Here is a 23,316-nt window from a genome sequence, read left to right as displayed (position 1 = left end):
TTTTTGGAAAAAAATTCCATATATTCAATACGAAAGGTCAAAATTTTCAATTGATCGTCGGCTTTTTATCCCACCTACATACACTTTAAGTATAAATCATCAGATTTATAAAGTTTACTTTTGAGTACTGTTAAATATCAAAAATATCAATTTTAATGATTTGCCATAAAATGTGTATTAAATTGTGAATTTCAAAAATCAAAATTATTTGATATCAGAGACATTCTTCGTATTCAGAATGCAATTCGATATGTCTGATGTGCTCTAATGTCCCAAAATAAATACTGTCCAAACGTTCATACCCCAGCCCTTAATTCGTTTAGTAAAGATATCGCTTGAAATTTGAATTTCGTTCTGGTGCACCAGAACGAAATTACAACGTATTGTCTACGGAGCAGTGTAATACACATAATCATGCATAACTCGCAAACGCAAAATCGGAATCAACTGAAATTTTGGGAATATGTTTTTTTCGTGGATATGTACTGAAAATGTCATAAAATGAGGATGCTAGGATCACGAAATACTCCTTTAAGTTATTATACCCATAACTTTCTCTCATTGTCTCTGACTACTGGATATCGTAATTTCTCTATCACATTTCCATACATGCAAATTAAATTTCACCAAATATCTCAATACTTCTAAAATTCTTCTCCCAATGTAAACTTAATGAAGATAGTTTGTGGAGTGCAAATTTCACTGCGCATGTGTTTAAATTAAGTTAAGCTTTTTGAAAAATTTGCCCATACATATTTTGACAACAGACCATGCAATACACAGTGTAAATTGAATCTGTCATCACTGCTCAGCAGGTAGGCCTTGCCTAAGGAAAGGGCTACTTGGCTGCTTTGAGATCTGATAGCCCCTCTTGTGGAACTACCAGTGCTGAACTATCAGCTACTCCTACAGTTGGAAAATCATCATACAGGTATCAGAGTACAGCACAGAAACCAGTGCTATAAAAACCCCAGAACACCCTGGACATCTAACGGTGCGTACCTAGGTCATGGTCGTTCTTCTCCGTAGTAAACATATTATCTAGTGTGTGTTGATTTGCTTTAAAGAGGAAACAACACATCTGGATCTACAACAAGCTCAGCATTTCATGGCGAAACATGCCAAGGTCCAGATAAGTGTAAAAATAACATTGGGATATGTAAGGACAAGATCACCTGCTCAAATCCTAGTATAAACATTTATTTATTGGTGGTAATAGTAACTGCACAGAAACAGATGTTGCCCACCCACTTGCCTGACTAGTTGGCCTGGCCAACGATGTTTCCCCTTTAAGGCAGGTTGGAGGGAATCATGACCCATAGGTGTTTTGGCTCATTCGGAGAAAATCTGGAAGAACTGCAGTGACGGACCTTTAAACAGGCGAAACAACGGGCATGATGACCTTTGTCCTGCCAAGAATTGCTTGAAATTTATGTATTTAATTATTTATTATTGAATACATTTTTGCAATCAACAGCTAGTAGCAAAGACGACCGACGTCGTAAACGATGTGTCATAATCATCATTGTAGTTCTTGTTTGCCTTCTTGCTGCTGGAGCAGGAGTAGGAGTGTTTATTCTACTGCCGGATAACGCAACAAACGGTAAGGTAACTTTAAAAATACCTAAAGAACTAAAAATAACTGTAAATGAAGAACTGAATCCTCAGGTAAATATGTATAAATATAGTGAATCAATGCCATAACAAAACTATATGTGATGCAATCAAGCAAAATCAGTCGGAACTCGGAAATATTAAATTTTCAGTTTCTTATAGGGTAGTAAAAAGCAATTAAAAAGCTGCATTTTGCAGAAAGCCCCATTTAAATTGAACAACCAGTTCCAAAAATATGAGCAATTAAGAGTAATATTGCGTTACAATCAAAGAAAATCAAAAACAGTTAGCAGACTTCAAAAAAAAAATTCTTCATACTTTATGTCAGGATGTAACTTTGGTCAAAGTCTAAAAAAATCAAAATTATTTCATCACTGCACCTTCGTTACCATAGCAACAGCCCCAAACATGACAGGTTTTGGGACTATTTTGGCACTTTTACAAGGCCACAAAAATAACAACTTTCATGATTCACCATATCAAGGAAAAATAGAGGTAAACTTTGAGAGTTTCACAAAATGATTGGTAATACATAAGCTTTCAAGAAATGTAGTTGTCTAATAAACATCCCTTACTACTTGGGTTATACCATTGTTTCAAATAGGGGTGATTTTTCTCAATTTTTGTTCTTTCTGAAATATAGCAATATTCAATGAGCTATAACCCCTAAAGTGGTGCTTTTTATATCTTATATTTTTTAGTGTGGCTAGAATAGGTAGTACTTTACCCAAATAAATAAAAAAAATATTGGTAATTTTAATATAGACAAACAGTGTTGCCAGAAAAATTGTGTTGCCAGAAGTCATTTTTCCATAAAATAGGAGTTAGACCAAGTTAAAAATGGTACCACACATAATGGAGAAATTCTCAGAGGGTTTTTCTGGACTAGTTTTGCTTGGGGAACAAGAATTTACGAGTTTAAAAGCCTGTATCCTGAGATCTTTCCTGTGAGGGCGCTTTTTTCAAAATGGCTGCCAAATTCCAATGAAAATCAGCTATATGATTAAAATAGTCGCATAAAGGATACAATTTTGGATTAATATTGATGGAAGTAGTGTATAATTTAGTCAAGACATAAGTAGAAAAGTGCTAGGAGTTCACAGTTGGGTGCGCTTTTCAAAATGACTGCCAAAATACAATGAAAAGTATGTTGAAATAGTGACTTATGAGGTATGATTGCAGTTGCGTAGCATCACATGCCCCCAATCGTTCCCCAATATGATGGCCCACGTTATGCCACTTTATGATCGACCCGATTTAGGTTTAGTATTGATGACAGTAATGTTAAAGCTACATAAAGATATTAATAGAAAGGTACTAGCCAGTGGCGTAGCCAGCACTTTTTCAGAGATGGAGGCAAGACTACTGTTACGGGGGTGGGCAAACTTTGGTGAAAATGGTCAAAAATGGGCTCAAAAGTACAAAAAAGGGCTAAAAATCCTATATATCATGGCGGCCAACATCCCACATGGGGCGCAAGAGTCGGGCGGGCAAGACTTCTCACGGGGAGGGGGGGGGGGGGCAGATGCCCCATTTGCCCCCCCTGGCTACGCCCTTGGTACCAGTAGGTTATTGAGGACGCATTTCAAAATGGCCGCCAAAATCAGCTCAATTAGTCCGGTCTTGCTCTTAATGTTGGCAAAGAAACTGTTAAATGCTTCTCTCAACGGACTTGATGCTTTATGTCACGGCCGTTTTTTACGTCCACTATAATCTAAAACAACGAAAACTGAGGGGGTAAGCTACTAGTCTCATATATACGTTTGTGGAGTGTCAGATGCCAACACAGCGAATGCCCACTGTTACTGATGATTTTATATTACGCTTTAAGCTTACTGAAAATTAAGTTTTTAAGCTTACTGAAAATTAAGTTTTTAAGCTTACTGAAAATTAAGTTTTTAAGCTGCCTCAAAATACCATAGATCATGTTTATATAAAAGTTAAAGTGTCCAATACCTTCACAATGATATTGACTCTAAGCTAAAGCAATTAATGTAAGTTTAATTGAATCTATTCCGAAGTGAAAGTCCGATTCTTGAAGACCCGGCCAGTGGACACCCGTCTGTTGGACGGGCAGTTTAGAATGTAGACGGGTGGAAAAATTCGATCTTTTTTTACCAAAACATAAAGTTTGATGGTGAATCTGAACATACCGGTACACTGTTTTAGCCTATTTAACATCGTAAAGAAGTACGAAACAACAAAATGTAGAATTTTATCCAGATTTTAGGCCCCGTAAAAAAATAAGTTACGTAGCTGGTTAAAATAGGGTAAAACTTTATCGCGTATTGTTGCGTACATAATTGGTCTTTCGTACGAGCTTAATGATGAAATCGGAACATACAGGTATGTTATTTCAATATCGTAAAGTACTACGGAACCCGGTACAGAACAATACATTAGACAATGTAGAATTTTATCGGGAACCAATATTGGTATTTCGTAAGAACTTGATGTTGAAATCGGAATATACCGGTATCTTATTTTAACATAAGAACTACGGAACCCGGTACGCAAAATTATATGTAATGTAGAATTGTATCGGGAATTTTGGCCCCGTAGAGCATTTAGTTTCGTAGCTGGTTAAAACAAGCTAAAACTCATCGCGTAGCGTTACATATGTAACATGGACCAAATTGGTCCTTCGGAAGAGTGCGACAATGATATCGGAACATACCGATACACTATTTCAGCATCGCAAAAAACTACAGGAAAAGTGGAAAATCTAATTTATCGAGATTTTAGGCCCCGCAGAAAATTTTGTAACGTAGCTGGTAAAAACAAGCGAAAATTCTTCGCATATTGTTACGTAACTTACGCATGTGACAAAACCAATATTAATTTGTCGTAAGAGTGTGACGATGATATCAGAACATACCGATACACTATTTCAGCATCGTAAGAACTACGGAAGGACAAAATGGAAAATCTAGAATTTATCGAGATTTTAGGCCCGCAGAAAATTTTGTAACGTAGCTGGTAAAAACAAGCGAAAACTCTTTGCGTATTGTTACGTAACTTACGCATGTGACAAAACCAATATTGGTATTTCGTAAGAACTTGATGTTGAAATCGGAATATACCGGTATCTTATTTTAACATAAGAACTACGGAACCCGGTACGCAAAATTATATGTAATGTAGAATTGTATCGGGAATTTTGGCCCCGTAGAGCATTTAGTTACGTAGCTGGTTAAAGCAAGCTAAAACTCATCGCGTAGCGTTACATATGTAACACAGACCAAATCGGTCCTTCGGAAGAGTGGGACGATGATATCGGAACATACCGATACACTATTTCAGCATAGTAAGAACTACGGAAGGACAAAATGGAAAATCGAGATTTTATCGAGATTTTAGGCCCCGCAGAAAATTTTGTAACATAGCTGATAAAAGCAAGCGAAAAATCTGTGCGTATTGTTACGTAACTTACGCATGTGACAAAACTAATATTGGTCTTTCGTAAGAACTTGATGTTGAAATCGGAATAATACCGGTATGTTATTTTAGCATTGTAAAGTACTACGGAACCCGGTACGCAAAATATGTTATGTAGAATTGTATCGGGAATGTGGGCCCCGTAGAGCATTTAGTTACGTAGCCGGTTAAAACAATTAAGCTAAAACTCATCGCGTAGCGTTACATTATGTAACACGACACAGACCAAATCGGTCCTTCGGAAGAGTGGGACGATGATATCGGAACATACTGATACACTATTTCAGCATCGTAAAGAACTACGGAAGGACAAAATGGAAAATCTAGAATTTATCGAGATTTTAGGCCCCGCAGAAAATTTTGTAACATAGCTGATAAAAGCAAGCGAAAAATCTTTGCGTATTGTTACGTAACTTACGCATGTGACAAAACTAATATTGGTCTTTCGTAAGAACTTGATGTTGAAATCGGAATAATACCGGTATGTTATTTTAGCATTGTAAAGTACTACGGAACCCGGTACGCAAAATATGTAATGTAGAATTGTATCGGGAATGTGGGCCCCGTAGAGCATTTAGTTACGTAGCCGGTTAAAACAATTAAGCTAAAACTCATCGCGTAGCGTTACATTATGTAACACGACACAGACCAAATTGGTTCTTCGGAAGAGTGGGACGATGATATCGGAACATACTGATACACTATTTCAGCATCGTAAAGAACTACGGAAGGACAAAATGGGAAAAAATGGAGAATTTATCGAGATTTTAGGCCCCGCATGAAATTTTGTAACGTACTGGTAAAAACAAGCGAAAAGTCATAGCGTATTGTTACGCATCTCACACGAACCAAATTGATGCTTCGTAAGGTTTTGACAACAAAATCGCAACTCACAATGATTTAAGTTGGCGCACACACACACACACACTACATGTAATTACATGTATACTGTTGGGTTTCTATGTATAGTTTACACAGTACATGTACTGTATAGTATAGTACAGTAGTAGTAGTGCGTGTATGTATTATCCTTACATGTCATATCATTTCTGCAAAGTATATGGACTGTGACACTGTTATGCTCGCACAAATTATTATCATTAGCATCTGTTTTACTTGTAAATAAAGCGAGGGTGATTATTAACTGTATTTATGTTCCAATATTCTGACTAAAATACAGTGCAGTGCAGTGAAGTAGTGATGGTGTACGGACATAAGTTGTCTATTATTAAGCATCTAAGGAGTGTGAACGGCAAATCTTGGATAGCATTTTTATCTAAAGGTTCTGGTTTAAGGTAATTGGGAGTGTTTTTGTGGGTCTATTCTAGTGATCACTTTCGAAAGGACATTTCGTCGCCATTTTAAGGGATCGATTACGTTCGGTAACTATGTAGGTTTGGGCGGTATGAGAATTTTGAGTCAACAGTACCGCTATACTTTTGTGTGCTAATTGGTATCGGTAGTTTTAAATTATAACTTTTTGTATCGCCCTACACCACTTAAACGAAATAAGACTCCTTAAGTCAAAACTGAGGGCGCTCTAGATAAAAGTGGACATCACGCATAGGCGGCGAACGGCCGTGATGCCAAGGAAACATGCAACAATGATCAATTGTCTTGCACATACTGGGAAAAATATCCTCATACATGACAGCTAGGGTAGATGTAAATGTCCTGACTAAAGCCATTGAGTCAAACTTTTTCAGTTACATTATCTGAGGATTTGTGGCTGATATCATTCTTTTTTATGGCCATTTTGAAAAGCGCCTTCAACGGTGACCTCCCGGTACCTTCCTATTAATACCTGACTTAGACATACTGTAGGCCTGCTTTGATAAATATTAACCCTAACCGTGCCCATGCTTTTTTTGCTATTGGAATTGAAAGAAGATACGAAAAAGGAGAGAAGATTAACAAAGAAGTCACTTTGTACTTCTGGGATTCGAACCTCAGTCCCCTCGCATGCCACGTAGAAGATCACCAGCCTCTGGTAGCCACGGGGCTTACGCTGGCCCGGCCAGCGATTTCCTGTAGGCCTATACTGAAAGCTGATTGCATCATCGCACCACGTGGTGAATGCATGCACAAACAGTAGTTTTGATAATGAGCTTTAGTGAGCTCTGGTTGGGTTAGGATTATCGGAAAGGAAAGCAGAAACGAAAAAGGAGAGATGATGAACAAAGCAGTCACTTTGTAGCCCCCCCCCCCTCCCCCCAGATTCGAACCTCAGACCCCTTCCATGCCATGCAGAAGATCACCAGCCTTAAGCCACGGGGATTACACTGGCCCGGCCAGCGATTCCCTGAGCATATATGACTTAGGCTGATGGCGTCATCGCATCACATGGAACTCATGTACATACAGTGGTTTTAATAGTGAGCTTTATTAATGTTAGTGAGCTGTGGTTGGGTTAGGGTTAATCCAAAGTCTGATCAATTTTATGCCTCTTAAGTGACTATTTTAAGTTAATGCTGTACTATATACAAGCTTTTTATTGGATTTGGGGCCATTTTGAAAAGCACCCCAACTGTGACCTCTGTTACCTTCCTTTTAATAATATTAGCTTTAATAGCTTCACTATACTGTCATCAATGCTAAACCAAAACCTGGTAAATTATACCTCATAAATGACTATTGTAACCGTATATATATACTATTCATTGGATTTTGGCGGCCATTTTGAAAAGCGTCCCAAATTTTGACCACCTTATACCCTCCTATTAATACCTTGACTTAGTTATACATTACTTTCATCAATACTAATCCAAAATATAGCCCGTTATATCTTTTTTGCGTCTATTTTAACAGCATTGTTGCCTTTTATCCCGCCTTTTATTGAATTTTGGCATCCATTTTAAAAAAGCGCCCTCACAAGAAAGTTCTCAGGATATAGGGTTTTTACCTTATAAATTCTTGTTTCTTGTTTCCCATGAAAAAATGGCCAAAAACTATGTGAGAATTTCTCCTTTAATGTGTGCCATTTTTATTTAGCCATTTTTCAACATGATAGCTGTATAAGCAACAACCTCGTTGAGAGACGTTTTTTTCTGGCAACACTGCTAAAATACTATCAAACCATGTCTTCCGTTATGGTGGATTGATACCAATTTTTCTTGAATACATTTTCAACCCTAATCAGGATTTTCAGTGAAAGTAAATCCTTAAAATTCCCTCTTTTCTGGCAACACTGCTCTCGAGTACAACAATTACCAAAACTTTTTTTCTACAGATAGATAGACCAATATCTTATCTACCTACCCTGCAAAAAATATTTAAAAAAAAACACCACTTTGGAGGTTACATCATTTTTTAAATATCACTTTTTGCATAATTAAATTAATCAAAAACACCCCTAATTTACAAAATGGTATCTCCCATTTTGAAATAATCAATTGTTATGTTTACATCATTTCTAAGAAGGACAAAGATGCCTGCTTCACTGTATAGGAGAAGAAGATTTTAGTTCCTGTTCTTCATATAGAATTATGACATAATATTTAAGGGGAAGCTGCACTGAAAAAAAGTGATTTTCTAAAGTATATGACCTGTGCACTTGTAAATTGGTGGGAATGTGTGTGCTGATCAAACTTAGCGATTCCAGCCAAAAAAATGATCGTCGTTATAATGGTAACGGCGGCCATGTTGGATTTTCACATGATGTCGTTGCGCGTCATTTTTCTCAGTCGTTCTTTGGTATTTTTTTCTGAAATTTGTTTTATTTGACAAATTTAGGTCTAATTAAAAAATGTATAGAGGGAATTTTCAAAAAAGGTTGTACGGTTACGCTACGGTGCATTAAAATTGGTAAATTTGCGCATTTTGGTGGAAAATTTACAAAAACGGGTCGTTTCCATGGTTACCAGATGTTTTTCAAAATTTCCTTCTATAAATATTTAGATACAGGTATGTTCAACATACTTGCCAAAAATAAGCTCAAACAGATACACCATTACCAAGAAAAGTGACGCGCAAGGTAAAAAATGACGCGAAACAACATCTGGCAGAAAATGGCATTTTAAGTCTAGAAACACTTAATATGTTAATTAGGCAGCAATTATGCATATCAAATGTTATAAAATCATGTTTCTGACAACAATATCATTTATACTAATTATTAGCACTCTTTATAGACAATAAACATATTACATTATTCAGAAATTAATTTTTAGCTGGAAATTCCTTAAATATCGCCCCTTGAAAACAATACAATTAGGGGGGTCACACATCAGCTAAATCTGGTCTTGCACAGTGCAAATTGACTCAGATCTATGAATACTAGTCATTTTTGATGAAGAAAAATATTTATTTTATTCATTGCAGCACTCTTACTTGTTTTTTACATTGATAATCAATATGTGTAGATAAAAAAAAATGTTTGTTTTGGTCATTTGAGCCACTAAAAAAATTTCCATGGTGGCTTTTGACAAGATAGGAATACGCATTCTATCAATACTGAATTACTGATATCATACACCGCAAGCAAATTTTGGAAAATCACTTTGGAAAATGAGATTTCCTACACTGTGCGAAATGTGCAAGCTATTTCTAAGTTGTTATTTCTGGATAATGAGTAACACACCTTTTTTTTGATCCCAATATCTAATTTCTACGATCAATTTCAAATTTTACCGTTTTTTTCCGGAAAACGTGTGCATTTTCCCATAGGAAATGTCTTCCAAGAGTGAAAATCTCATTTGGTCAAGTTGGAAAATGAGATTTCCTACACTGTGCGAAATGTGCAAGCTATTTCTAAGTTGTTATTTCTGCATAATGAGTAACACATCTTTTTTTTTTTTTTTTTATCTTACTTCTGTGATGTTTGGAATGTTAAATGGCAAGCCAACAAAAACTTTGTTTTTTAAGGCATTTTCCCTAAAAACGTGTGCGTTTTTTCCCATAGGAAATGTCCCTTAATAAAAGTAAATATTAAGATTTTTTCATTTTTGGACTGCAATTTTCAAAATACTGTGATATACCCAATGTTTTTTTTTAATTTTAGTGGTTCAACCTCAAGTCTCAGAGTTGTTTTAACATGAATATGGACATTAGAAATTCATATTTACAATCTGAGGGTGCCTGAAACTTGCTATTTTGCTCTGTGAAGCCACTTTTTCAGATATGCGATGGTTGCTCAATTTTGAGATTTTACCCAAGGGCATTTCTCACAACATTTTGATATATCTGATGCTTCTTGTTATTTTAGTGAGTTGATTTAACATGAATATGGACATTAGCAATTCATATTTATGATCTGAGGGTGTCCTAAACTGTGATACCAATTTTTGGCATATAACCGTTGCTAAATTTCAAGCTTTTTTGCATTTTCGGAGTGTATTTTTCACAAAATGTTGATCTATCTCATGCTTTTTTTTAATTTTAGGGGTTCAACCTCAAGACATAGAGTTGATATTTGATGAAACCAGAGTCTGAATTAGATTGATATGTGAAATAAAGCATTTTTAAAATGCGATTTATCACTTTTGTCCGATATTTGCCTATTTTTGCAAGAATTTGGTCATTTATCGGAATAACGTTTTCAATCATATCTCGAAAACCGTTCATCGGATTTGAACCAAATAAAAAGTTTTCTCAGTTTCTGCACAAGATCTTTCAAATAAGCTAAGTTTAAAGAGTATTTAAAGGCATCTTAATTTTAGTGTGACCCCCCTAATACAATACATAAGAAATACATTACGTGTATTAGTATAGGACAGAATTCAATTCGCAACTTTTTCGCGTCACGTTGTTCCTTTTGATTACTTGCAACTTCTGAACCAAATGTCCGATTTGAATCAAATAAAAAGCAAATAAAGGCCAAAATTCTATAGATTTTTAATTTAGAAAAAACATAAAAAGACTAAAATACCCCTATTTCACAACAATCCTGGTGCAGCTTCCCCTTAAGCATTTTTCCAGTTGTGAATATGGTAAAAATAGGGGAAATTGGGTCAATTCATATTTTGGCCGTTACCATGGTAACCATAGGTGAAGTGGTAAAATTTTTACCAAATTTATACATGTTGACTAAATGTCTAACCCTGTGCAAAGTATAAGGAAAATCGATATTTTAAAGTCTGCCACCACATCTTTGATTTTAATACACAAGGTCTCTTAAGAGCTCTTGAACATAATTTTTTTAGAAGTGGCTCTATACCTCAAAAAATAGATTTTTCTAATACTTTGTGCATTGATGCATGTTAGGGTGTTGACTACTTATGTGACTAAAAAAAATTCAAAAATCGGCTCGTTGCCATGGAAACGGCCAAAACCCAGATTCTGTCATTTTGGGCCAAATTGGCAGTGAAATTAGTTAAAAAAACATGTTATTTCAAGTGTTTGCTGCAACTAAGCCATATAATGCTGTTACATTACATTAAGTTCTTGTAAAAGGACATCTATTCATCTGATGATCAGCATATTAAGAGGTCAATAAGTTATTCTTAAGGGTACGTGCAGAGCCTATCTGTCAGGTGTATTTTCACTTTTTCATAAAATGTCATTTTAGCACCTAAAATATCATCATGAAAATCAACAACCCGGTGTTGCCAGAATTTTGTCCATTCTAGTGTGGTAGTACAAGCTAGGTACTTTACATTTTAGTAAAAATCAGCTTGGGCAAATGTTACTTCTAAATACAGTGTTGCCAGAAAAAACGGTATTTTTGCAAATTGACATTTTGTCAAATTACGCCTTTTTGTCACAATCATGTGCATTTTGACAAATATTTTCCTTTAAGGTGAATCCAAACAACACTTTTTCGTCTTTGTAAATATCTAAATACTGAAAATTCAAAATAAGTGTTGCCAGAATTCTTGATAAAACACACAATATTAGTATTTTACTTGAATCCAAACAACACTTTTTCGTCTTTGTAAATATCTAAATACTGAAAATTCAAAATTAGTGTTGCCAGAATTCTTGATAAAACACCCAATATTAGTATTTTACTGATAGTATGATTTGTTGTTGATGGTTTGGTTGGGAAATGATTATTTCTAATTGCCATACATTGAATGTACATACATGTAGTATAGATTGTTATATGAATGTTTAAACACTTGAGCACAAAGTAAGTGTTGCCAGAATTCTTGATAAAACAACGTCAAAATTTGGTTTACTATCATCAATAGCTTGTCCTAGCAATCGTTTTCAAATTTTGAAAACCCCACGGTTCTAGTATTATCTGGTGCAAAGTTATAGTCAGGGTAGTTATGGGTATTAATTTTGTTCTTTGTTTTTTATTGAATTTTGAATTGGTCACTCAAGCCTTACTGGACTGGATCAATAATAATCAAAAATATTGATATCAATTTCAGCAATAATTAAAAAATATATAAATATCATTATCAATAATAAACACAAATACAGACTTGACATTTAATATGGAATACTTTTTCGCAAACTTTCAAGACTGGTCTGGAAGGGATCTGCATAAACCGCACGGGCTAAATATTAATTGAGGTGTGTCTGGAGATGATGTTAAATATTGTTTGACAGACAATGTGCTTTCCATTAGTTTACATTATGGCGCTCATAATGTAGTGAATTGGTCTAAAATGGCGGATTTAGGGAGACTGGATTTGATTTTTGTGGGGGTAAAATTTTTGAATTTGAGCAACATTATTCTGATATTATCAAATTTAGTGAGGTTTGAAGCGATTTTACCGAACGTAAATACCAATAAGTGTTCGTGAGAACTGAAATGCACTTGTAATCTACCAGTATTGAAAGTAAGAGGAGCTTAAAAAAATATGGCTCTTAAAAGTGGTTCGCACTCAGAGAGTTTAAATAGTCTCCTGGGGCCAAATGTTATTAACTGAATTTACACAAAGGATCAGCGTGAGTTCATTGGACAACCAGGAATCCTTGTAGTTGTTGTTGTACCTCAAGTTTATAACATTTGACCCCAGGGGCCCATTCAAACTTTCTGAGTATGTACTACTCTTAAGTGCCCTATTTTTAAGCTCCTCCCGTGTTCAAAAAATGTGTACATTACAAGCGTATTTCAGCTGTGATGAATGCCAATTGCTGACAAAGTTTAAGAAATATCATTTCAAACCCATATAAATTTGATAATAACAGCACGATGTTGCATAAAGGCCGAAATTGTGTCCCCCACAAAGCTCAAATTCAGCCTCCCTAAATCCGCCATTTTAGGCAAATTCGCTACATTAAGAGAACCATAATGTAAACTTATGGAAAGCATGTTTTCTATCCAACAACTATTTGACACTATCTCCCGACACAACCTAATTAGTATTTAGCCAGTGCGGTTTACGCAGACTCCATCCAGACCAGTCTTGGAATTTTGCGAAAAATGTATTATCATCAATATCAAAAGTATTAACATCAATAATATCAATAACAATCAAAAATATTAACATCAATATCAATAATAATAATAAATATTAATATCAATATCAATAATAATCAAAAAAAAATATTAATATTAATATTAAAAATAATCAAAAATATAAATATCAATTTCAATAATAATCAAGAATATTAATATCAATAATAATCAAAAATATTAATATCAATATCAATAATAATCAAAAATATTATCATCAATATCAAAAATAATCAAAAATATTAACATCAATAATATCAATCTTACTATAAATAGGGGAATGATGTGGGGGTGCGTGCGGGTATGAAAGTTAAAGGCTCCGTCGGTTTCGATCCAAATGTCGCCATATTCATACGGGACATCGAGGCATATACTGAGACGGTAATGCGAAAATTTGGTTGAAAACGGTCAAGAATTGGCTGCAAAAACAGTGAAAATAGGGGTAAAAACGGGGTTTTTGTTATGAAAATCGGTTAACAGCCTACGCGTCACTACAGCTGGCCGGCAGCGCGCCGGCGCCGCGTGCGTAATGCTAAAGGACAGAAAGGTACATGGACGGGTCACGGGATTATGATAACGGGTGAACACGTCCGCAGATACGTTATGAGAGGACGTAATAAATGCGGGAAAAAGATATATAAACAACATGAAGCGGTGCTATAAAGAAAAATTAAATTAAAATGAGGACAAAAAAGGTACGAGTAATTATAGGCCAACGGGTTAAAGTGACTAAATGAAACGGGAACGAAACAAAGAAGGAAAGAAACTAATCAGGAAAATAATATAAGAAAAAAAGAAGCTAAAATAATGAGAACAGATGGGAATGGGGTTAAATAAATAAATAACACGGAAACGGAAAATCACAAGCATGACAAGCTAAGCAGAAGAAACTAAAAAAGAAAATGTAAGAAGAGACAGATTTATATAAATAAAATGTACCTTTTCAATTATACTACCTGTTCAGTAATTCTTCCTGTTATAGCGAACGCTCCCATTTACTCATCTAGCGGGGACCCGCGCGAAGCGCGGGTATCCCGCTAGTAATAATCAAAAATATTAACATCAATATCAATAATTATCAAAAATATTAATATTAATATTAAAAATAATCAAAAATATAAATATCAATTTCAATAATAATCAAGAATATTAATATCAATATCAATAATAATCCAAAATATTAATATCCATATCAATAATAATCAAAATATTAATATCGATATCAATAATAATGAGAAATATTGATATCAAAATCAATAATGATCAAATATATTAACATCAATATCAATAATAATCAAAAATATTAATATCGATATCAATAATAATCAAAAATATTAATATGAATATGAATAATTATCAAAAATATTAATATAAATAATAATCAAAAATATCAATATCAATATCAGTAATAATCAAAAATATATATTAATATCAATATCAATAATAATCAGAAATATTAATATAAATATCAAATTTTAAAATATTAAGATAGTTTTGATTATTGTTGATATTGATATTAATATTTTTGATTATTATTGATATTAATATTTTGCTTATTATTGATATTAATATTAATATTTTGCTTATTATTGATATAAATATTTGTGATAGTTATTGATATTGATGTTAATATTTATGATCATTATTGATATTGATATTGATAGTTTTGATTATTAGTGTTATTGATATTGGTATTAATATTTTTAAATATTATTGATATTGATGTGAATATTTTTGATTATTATCGATATTGATAGTTTTGATCATTAGTATTATTGATATTAATATTTTTGAATATTATTGATATCGATGTTAATATTTTTGATTATTGATATTAACCCTAGAACTACGAAGTACCACCCCAAGATTTCTTATCCGTCCTTAAAAAAAATGCGCGCATTTACGCCCCGACCTAAACTAATCGCAGATCCATCCTTTGCACTCATACTAGTGTAAAAATGTTTACCAGCACCTTACCTGGGGGCAGGACCGGCTGTCAAAGATGACCATAGAGGGGGTGTTTGTTTTTTGCAAACTTTTTAGCCGAAAATCAATTTTGCCAATACTTTTGTACATAGATGAAATTTTCCAAATTTGCATGGGCGCCCTCACATTGCATGGGCGCCCTCACATTATGACATGTCCGAATGTGGGATCTTTTCATTATGACATGTCCGAATGTGGGATCTTTTCATTTTGTATTAACTCAAACTTCGATGAATATGACAGCAGGTCAAAATTTCTGTCAAATCTAGGTTTTCCTTTTGAACAAGATAGTAGATCTAAAACCTACGTCACAATCTAGCACAAGGATATGAGCTATATTGTGAAAAAAAACCGTCATTTCCAAGCAATAACAAAACGCATTTTGATTGCAGATAAATTATATTAATGACATTTCTTATTCTGATGAGCTTGACCACTAACCTGAAAAAAAATCTTGGTACAGAAAATTGGAATGGGGTACGGATATTGCTGATTTTATTTAATCGTTTGTATTTCAAACATAGATGAGTGTGCAAGCAGCCCTTGCTTGAATTCTGGGACCTGTGTTGATCAACATAGTCAATATGAGTGCTTGTGCGCTCCTGGCTGGGAGGGGAAACACTGTAACATAAGTGAGTACAACTGTGTGACATACAATTTGAAGGAATTTGTACTTTCCGAAATTGTCACTTTTTAACATTGCAACAAGCTAACAAACATGCAACACTGGTCCATGATAATTCGGTCACATCTGGCCTAAATATTTGTGTATTCTTTGATAAAGTCATTAGCCAAAAAATGTTCACCCTTGATGTACCGTTACATTGCCCAGGACAACGTTTTCAATACATTATGTTGAAAATTTTTAGAGGCATATTTAGAGTGATTTTTCGCCTTCAACCACCAAAAACATCAACGAACTGTTGTCAGGGCAACTAACGTCTGCTGATTTTTAAATATTTGTTCTTACATACTGGTCAAAGGTCTATCACCTGGTAAAGTTTAAAGAAAATCCATGGGAGTCGTGTCCATGCGTGTATATAGAAACATTTGTCTCTTAAAATAATCTCATAGTAGTGCTGCTTTAGATAAATTGCTTCCCGATGAAGCTTGCGTAAAAGTTTAAAAGAAATTGTTTATGTATGTGGAACCAAGGTGCACCCATGATCGTTTTGAATTACGTTTTTTTTTCAAAGATTATTACATTGACCATTATGATATATCCAAATGTGTGAGGTTTCCATTTTGAATTAACTTAAACGTCAATGAATATGACACCTGGTCAAAATTTCTGTCAAAGCATTTTGATTGCAGATAAATTATAAAGAGTACATTTATTATTCTGATGAAAAAGCACCACTAAACAAAGTATATTGTAAAAAAGTATATTGTGGTAAAGAAAATTGGAAATGGGGTAGATAGAGATATTGCTGAATTTGTACAACTAGAGTCAAATTTGGTTAAATTTTCTCTTTGCAAAATAACCACTTCATCAGTACAAATATTTGCAGTAGATATCAACTCCATCAATAACAGTTACTGCAGCGACAGATAATACTTTCATTAATATCAATATCAGTAGAAAGTACCCAACTTCGTTTGTCATTGTATTGTATATTACCAATTAAAGTTGTGCTGTTGAGGTGCTTATTATAACCTTTCTCCATATACAGTAAGCCAATGAATTAAGGTACCAGTTGTGTACCAATACTGTGTACAGCCAATACCTGTACTCTTTAGCTCTGATTTAAAACCTTATTAGTTCAAATTGGTTGAGAATTAAATAAACGGTGATCTAAAACCTAATGATGATACGAAATACATATACAAACGACGCTTAATATAGCGTATTTCCAAAATTGAGCAATGCGCTTTACATGCAACAAAAATTAATAAACAGAAGCTATACTGACCACAGCAATGCAGAAAAAGGGAAACATATGAAATAAAAACAACTTAATACAGATAGGTTTTTAAACTGGCTTTAAAGGCACTAACAGTGGGAGATGAGCGGATGGTTATAGGAAGGTCATTCCACCATTTGGGACCACAAACACTGAAAGCGCCATCGCTGAACCTCCTGTTGTATTTCGGAGTCGCGAGACGGTTAACATCCAGAGCTGAGCGGAGACCTTGTCTTAATGGTTTGTGAATTGTGATGCTATTTGTGAGATAGTCAGGAGCCAGGTTGTGAACAGTCTTGAAAACATACAGGAGAACTTTGAAAATGATGCGTTTGTTAACGGGCAACCAGTGAAGTGTGTATAATAAGATTGAAGCTGAGTGGCGACGAGGGAGTTGGAAAATTATGCGAGCTGCTTTGTTTTGCAGACGTTGAAGGCGTGTGATGTCACCAGCCTTGCATCCAGCGAGCAGTGCATTGGCGTGTAGTCCAATTTGGACAAGATAAGGGCTCTCATTGCACAGCTACAGGTATTTTGGTCAATGTAACGACGTATACGTGATATGTTCCACAAAATAAAATTCAGAGACTTGCAAAGAGCAGTTACATGAGATGACATGGTCAATGAAGTGTCAAAGGAGACACCTAGGTTCCTGATGGATGAAGATGGAACAATTTCAGTGGCTCCAATGCACAACGTAGTGCCAGACAGACGAGTTAAGTTATGTGGTGATGCTGCAATGAAGAATTCGGTTTTTGAATTGTTCAGTTTGAGCTTATTTAGTGTCATCCAAGAATGAATCTCTCTGACACAAGATGACAGTTTAAACAGAGCACATGCAGCATCGCCAGGAACTTTGGGGTTGAAAACAAGGTATAATTGAACATCATCAGTGTATATGTGATACATTATACCGTAATGCCGAATGATGGTAGCAACATATTGGGAATAAGTTGTAAATGCCCTAGGACCAATAATTGATCCTTGTGGGACACCATAACACAGTCCAAACACATCCGACATCGACCCACTTACATTAACTTGAAATGTACGATCAGTCATATACGACCTAAACCATTGAAGAGCTGTGCCTTTGATACCAAAGTGATGTTCAAACCTATGAAACAGAATGTCATGATCAATGGTATCAAAGGCAGCAGACAAATCTAACAGAATCAAGAAGGCAGCTTGATTATCATCCAGGGCACGTGCGATATCATCTTTTACTTTGAGCAGAGCAGTCTCGGTACTATGTTTGTGCTTGTACGCAGACTGGAAGATTTCATCAAGATCGTTCTGTTCAATGTGCTCATTAAACTGGGTGATCACTGCCTTCTCGATTATCTTTCCAATAAAACTTATATTGGAAACTGGCCTGTAATTGTGAAGGTCATTCCAATCAAGAGTAGTTTTCTTAATTATGGGAGTTACAATGGCTCTTTTCAGTTCACATGGGAAAACTCCAAGTTCGAGAGACTTATTTACAATGTTCTTGATAATACGGTACGACAATATCAATGTTTTCTTTTACCAGCCAAGTTGGCATACAATCAAGCAGACAGGTCTTATTAGCACAACCCACGATTATTTCACGGACCTCAGTATCATTTAGTTCTTTAAATGAAGTAAATTCTCTGTCAACCACAATAGTAACGTTCATTTCAGCATTTGGCCCAGAATTTACAGGATCATCATCAATGCTACATCTTATTTTAGCAACCTTGTCAATAAAGTACTCTGCAAATTTGTTACACAGCTTACCTGGTGTATCAAAAGTGGGCAGTATTTTACCAGTCTTATTTAAGAGAACGCCTAGAGTCTTAAAAGTGTCCTTTGTATTTGAGTTGCAAAGTGAGTCCTTGTAATACGTCTCTTTTGATTTAACAATCATCTTCACAAGCTTCTCATGTTGTATCATGTAGGCATCCCTGTCAACTTGCAGACGAGTCTTCCTCCATTTTCTTTCCAGCCTTCTTTGTTCACGCTTTACTTCTCTAATGTCATCGTTATACCACCGGGGTCGTGGACGAATAGTCCGAGACCTGGTACTTTGCGGGGCATGTTTATCTAACGCAACTTCAGAAGAATGCGCGAAGTGTTCAAGGAAGTCGTTCACGTCTGACTCAGGAGGTGTTATCATGGTGGTAGTCAATTGATGTTCAAGATCAGCTTGAAATGCTAACATATCAATTTTGCGATAGTCACGCAATTCGCAGGTAACTCTGATGGGTGGAGGCTTATGTTGTTGTAGGATACATCTAACTATCTTGTGGTCTGAGCCAAGATAGAGGCCTACGTCACACAGTCTCACTAAGTCCTCGTCATCACGAGTCATTATAGGATCTAGTAAGCGGCCTGATATATGGGTAGCCTCCTTAACATGCTGTTGTAGCCCAAAAGCAGATAGAACTGAAGTAAAACGTAAGACATCAGGTTTATCTGGTAGATCTAAGTGAAAATTAAAATCACCAAGGATAACTAGTTTACCTGGAAATAAGGTGACTTCATGTAAAAACTCCTCAAACTCTTCAAGAAAACCAGATACTGTATACTTGTTCTTTTGTGATGGGTATGGGCGATAAATGACAACGTAATGAACTCCGTTGTTGGGATTAAGAAAGTTGGCATGCTCAAAAGTGACAGTGTTCATTTTTGATGTCTGGAGCCTCAAACCAAGTTGTGATTTAAAAAGGGCACCAATACCGCCGTGATTGATGTACCACGGGGAACATTGAAAAAGGTGTATCCATCAGGTTTTAGTTCACCAATTACCACCGGATCATCAACAGCTAACCAAGTCTCAACAAGGAAAACTGCATCAATGTCATGTTGAATTACATATGCATTGAGAGATGTTGTTTTGTTTCGAATTGACCTTGAATTCCATAATCGAACATCAAAAAGTGGTTCTCTGTTTATATGGGGGTATATGAGATTGCGTTTCACAGTAGCTTTATTTATAATGCTTCCATTTTGACTAGGTTTATTTGTAGCTAATATACATGGGATAGTTCTACAGTCCTGTGATTCCATAGTCAGATCTTGAGTATATTGTAACAGTCTGGGGTGTCGTTTACCTCCTCTTCTACCCCTTCTAGTAGGGGGTTTTGCTCGTAACCCAAGAGAGGTGATATTTGCCCATATATCTTCAGGCAGTTCAACATGTCTACTATGCACTCTAAGTTCCATTAGTTGGGTTCTGGTAAAACACATAGTGCTGTATAGTTGAAGTTGTATATCACAATCAATTTGATCAATAGTACTTACTGCTGGTGAATACCAATATAGTGTTACCAATACCAGCCAAGTCCCAATAAATGCAATCAATGATGTATTGATTGATCTAGCTCTGTGGTGTAGGCCTGCTACTGTGCTTGCCATATTCAGAAAAGAGGATCCAAGTTACATAAAAATCCACAAAAGCACAGCAAAATCACATTGAGATTCGACCAAAATTGTCCAGGAGTTTCCATGAACAATACTTGACACTTGGTAACAAATCAAAAGTTGCACTTTTGTGTTTTAATTAATGAAAACACGACGCTAGTTTAAACGTGCTAATCAATGGAAGCACGGCGCTACAATGCTGGCCATAAGTGTTGGGACGGTTTGATAGGGTAATGTAAATAAACCCCCCACTCCCCCCGATCAATGTTGAATCCTACTTTTTTGGTCACACGCGCCTAGGGGCACCCAACATTGATTGGTGGGGAAGGGGGAGGGTTGGGGTGTTAGGAAAGGGTTTAGGTTTGTCACCAAAGAAACCTCCACTTTATCACGTTAACAATAACGGAAATAAGGCAATAATATAGTGTACGTTTTCCATAAGTGTCCCAACACATTTTGGCCATGGTTGTAGTTCTCCTTCGCGAACGATTTGTGTACAAATCAATAGGGGATGCAATGGGGCAAACTGCAACTTTTAAATTGGCATCTACCTTGGGTTTTTGGATCGTCGTATCTTTATTTCTTGAACAATTTCAATGAATGATGTCTTAAAGTCGAGCTTAAAGATGCAGCTATTGGATGTTGGATCCAATTATGACATATCTGACTTTGTTTGGGATATACAGGGGTAAACGTAACTGGTACTTTAATTCTGTGGCTTACTGTATTGTTATACATGTAATATTAAAATGATCTCATAGTAGCGTTGCTTTAGATGAAGCTTCCGTGAGCTTTTGAAAGAAAGTGTTTAAGTATGTGGAACCAAGGTGTGTACATGATCATTTTGAATTACGTTTGTTTTTCAGATATTATTACATTAGCCACTATGATCTATCCGAACGTCAGTGAATATGACAGCTGGTCAAAATTTCTCTCAAATCTAAGATTCAATTTATGTTTACAAAAGTGAGAGGATCGAAAACCTACGTCATTTTAATTGCAGATAAATTATACATGCATTAAAAACGTTTCTTATTCTGATGGAAAAAAATAAGAGCTTGACCACTAACTGAAAAAATCTATTTTGGTGCACAAAATTGGAAATGGGGTAGAAATACTGCTGATTTTGTTTAATCGTTTGTATTTCAGACACAGATGAGTGTGCAAGCAACCCTTGCTTGAATTCTGGGACATGTGTTGATCAACATAATCAATATGAGTGCATGTGCGCTCCTGGTTGGGAAGGAAACAACTGCAGCTTAAGTGAGTACAACTGGCGTGTAACTTGTTGGTTCAATTTTCTCTTGTCAAAATAACTACTTCATCATTACAAATATTTGCAGTACATATCTATCAGACATTGTATTGTATATTACCCAGGAAAAGTTATGCTTTTGAGTTGGTTGTCATAATCCAGCTCCTTATAGCAAAAGAGTAGGGTTGCTTTACCATGTTTACATGCGTTTGGCGGGCTTGTCATCCTGCTCCCTATATCAAAATAATCTCACAGTAGGTTGCTTTAGATAGAGTGTATATGTATCTAGAACCAAGGTATGTCCATATTCAGTTTGAATTACGTTGTTTTCGGGTATTATTAAATTAAACTGCGTGACCTTTTCATTTTAACTCAAATCTCAATAAATATGACAATTTGTTACACTTTCTTTCAAATCTAGGATTCAATTAATTTTCAAACAAGATAGAGGATCTTAAACATATGCGTCATAATTTAGCACGAGGCATGGGCTGTTGTATTTGTTCGTTTCTCTTGATCGAAAAACATCATTTCCAAGCAACGACAAAACGCATTTTGATTGCAAACATACTATAAAAAGTACATTTATTGTTTTGACGAATAAGCACCACTAACCAGATTTTTAACAAAAAATCTATTTTGGTTACAGAAAATTGGAAATGGGGTAAAGAGATATTGCTGATTTTGTTTAATCGTTTCAGACACAGATGAGTGTGCAAGCCACCCTTGCTTGAATTCTGGGACATGTATTGATCAACAAAATCAATATGAGTGCATGTGCGCTCCTGGCTGGGAAGGAAACAACTGCAGCTTAAGTGAGTACAACTGGCGTGTAACTTGGTTCAATTATCTCTTGTCAAAATAACTACTTCATCATTACAAATATTTGCAGTACATATCTATCAGACATTGTATTGTATATTACCCAGTAAAAGTTATGCTTTTGAGTTGCTTGTCATAATCCTGCACCTTATATCAAAATAATCTCACAGTAGGCTTGCTTTACACAGAGTGCATCCCAATTTAAGCTTCTGTGAGATTTTGAAAGAGAGTGTATGTATCTAGAATCAGGGTATGTTCATGATCATTTTGAATTACGTTGTTTTTCGGGTATTATTAAATTGGCCATTATGATAATGTCTAACTGCGTGACCTTTTCATTTTAACTCAAATCTCAATAAATGTGATAATTTGTTACACTTTCCTTCAAATCTAGGATTCAATCAATTTTCAAACAAGATAGAGGATCTAAAACATACGTCATAATTTAGTACAAGGCATGTGCCGTGTTGTCATTGTTCGTTTCTCTTTATAGAAAAACGTCATTTCCAAGCAATAGTAAAACGTATTTTGATTGCAAATAATAATATAAAAAGTAAATT

The 23,316-nt window shown here is 35.3% G+C and overlaps 1 long non-coding RNA gene across 1 annotated transcript; it reads left to right on the top strand.

The window, feature by feature from the left end:
* The first annotated feature begins 1,480 nt into the window (after window positions 1–1,480).
* LOC140145205 (uncharacterized) lies at window positions 1,481–22,706 on the top strand. Its single transcript, XR_011858002.1, has 3 exons — window positions 1,481–1,603; window positions 21,829–21,942; window positions 22,636–22,706. It is a non-coding gene; the product is annotated as an uncharacterized lncRNA (long non-coding RNA).
* The last annotated feature ends 610 nt before the right edge of the window (window positions 22,707–23,316 follow it).

Source organism: Amphiura filiformis, unplaced genomic scaffold, assembly GCF_039555335.1.
Source record: "Amphiura filiformis unplaced genomic scaffold, Afil_fr2py scaffold_171, whole genome shotgun sequence".
Classification (NCBI taxonomy): Eukaryota; Metazoa; Echinodermata; class Ophiuroidea; order Amphilepidida; family Amphiuridae; genus Amphiura; species Amphiura filiformis.
Note: the sequence above shows the minus strand (reverse complement) of the source record. Positions and strands in the feature narration are given on the sequence as shown.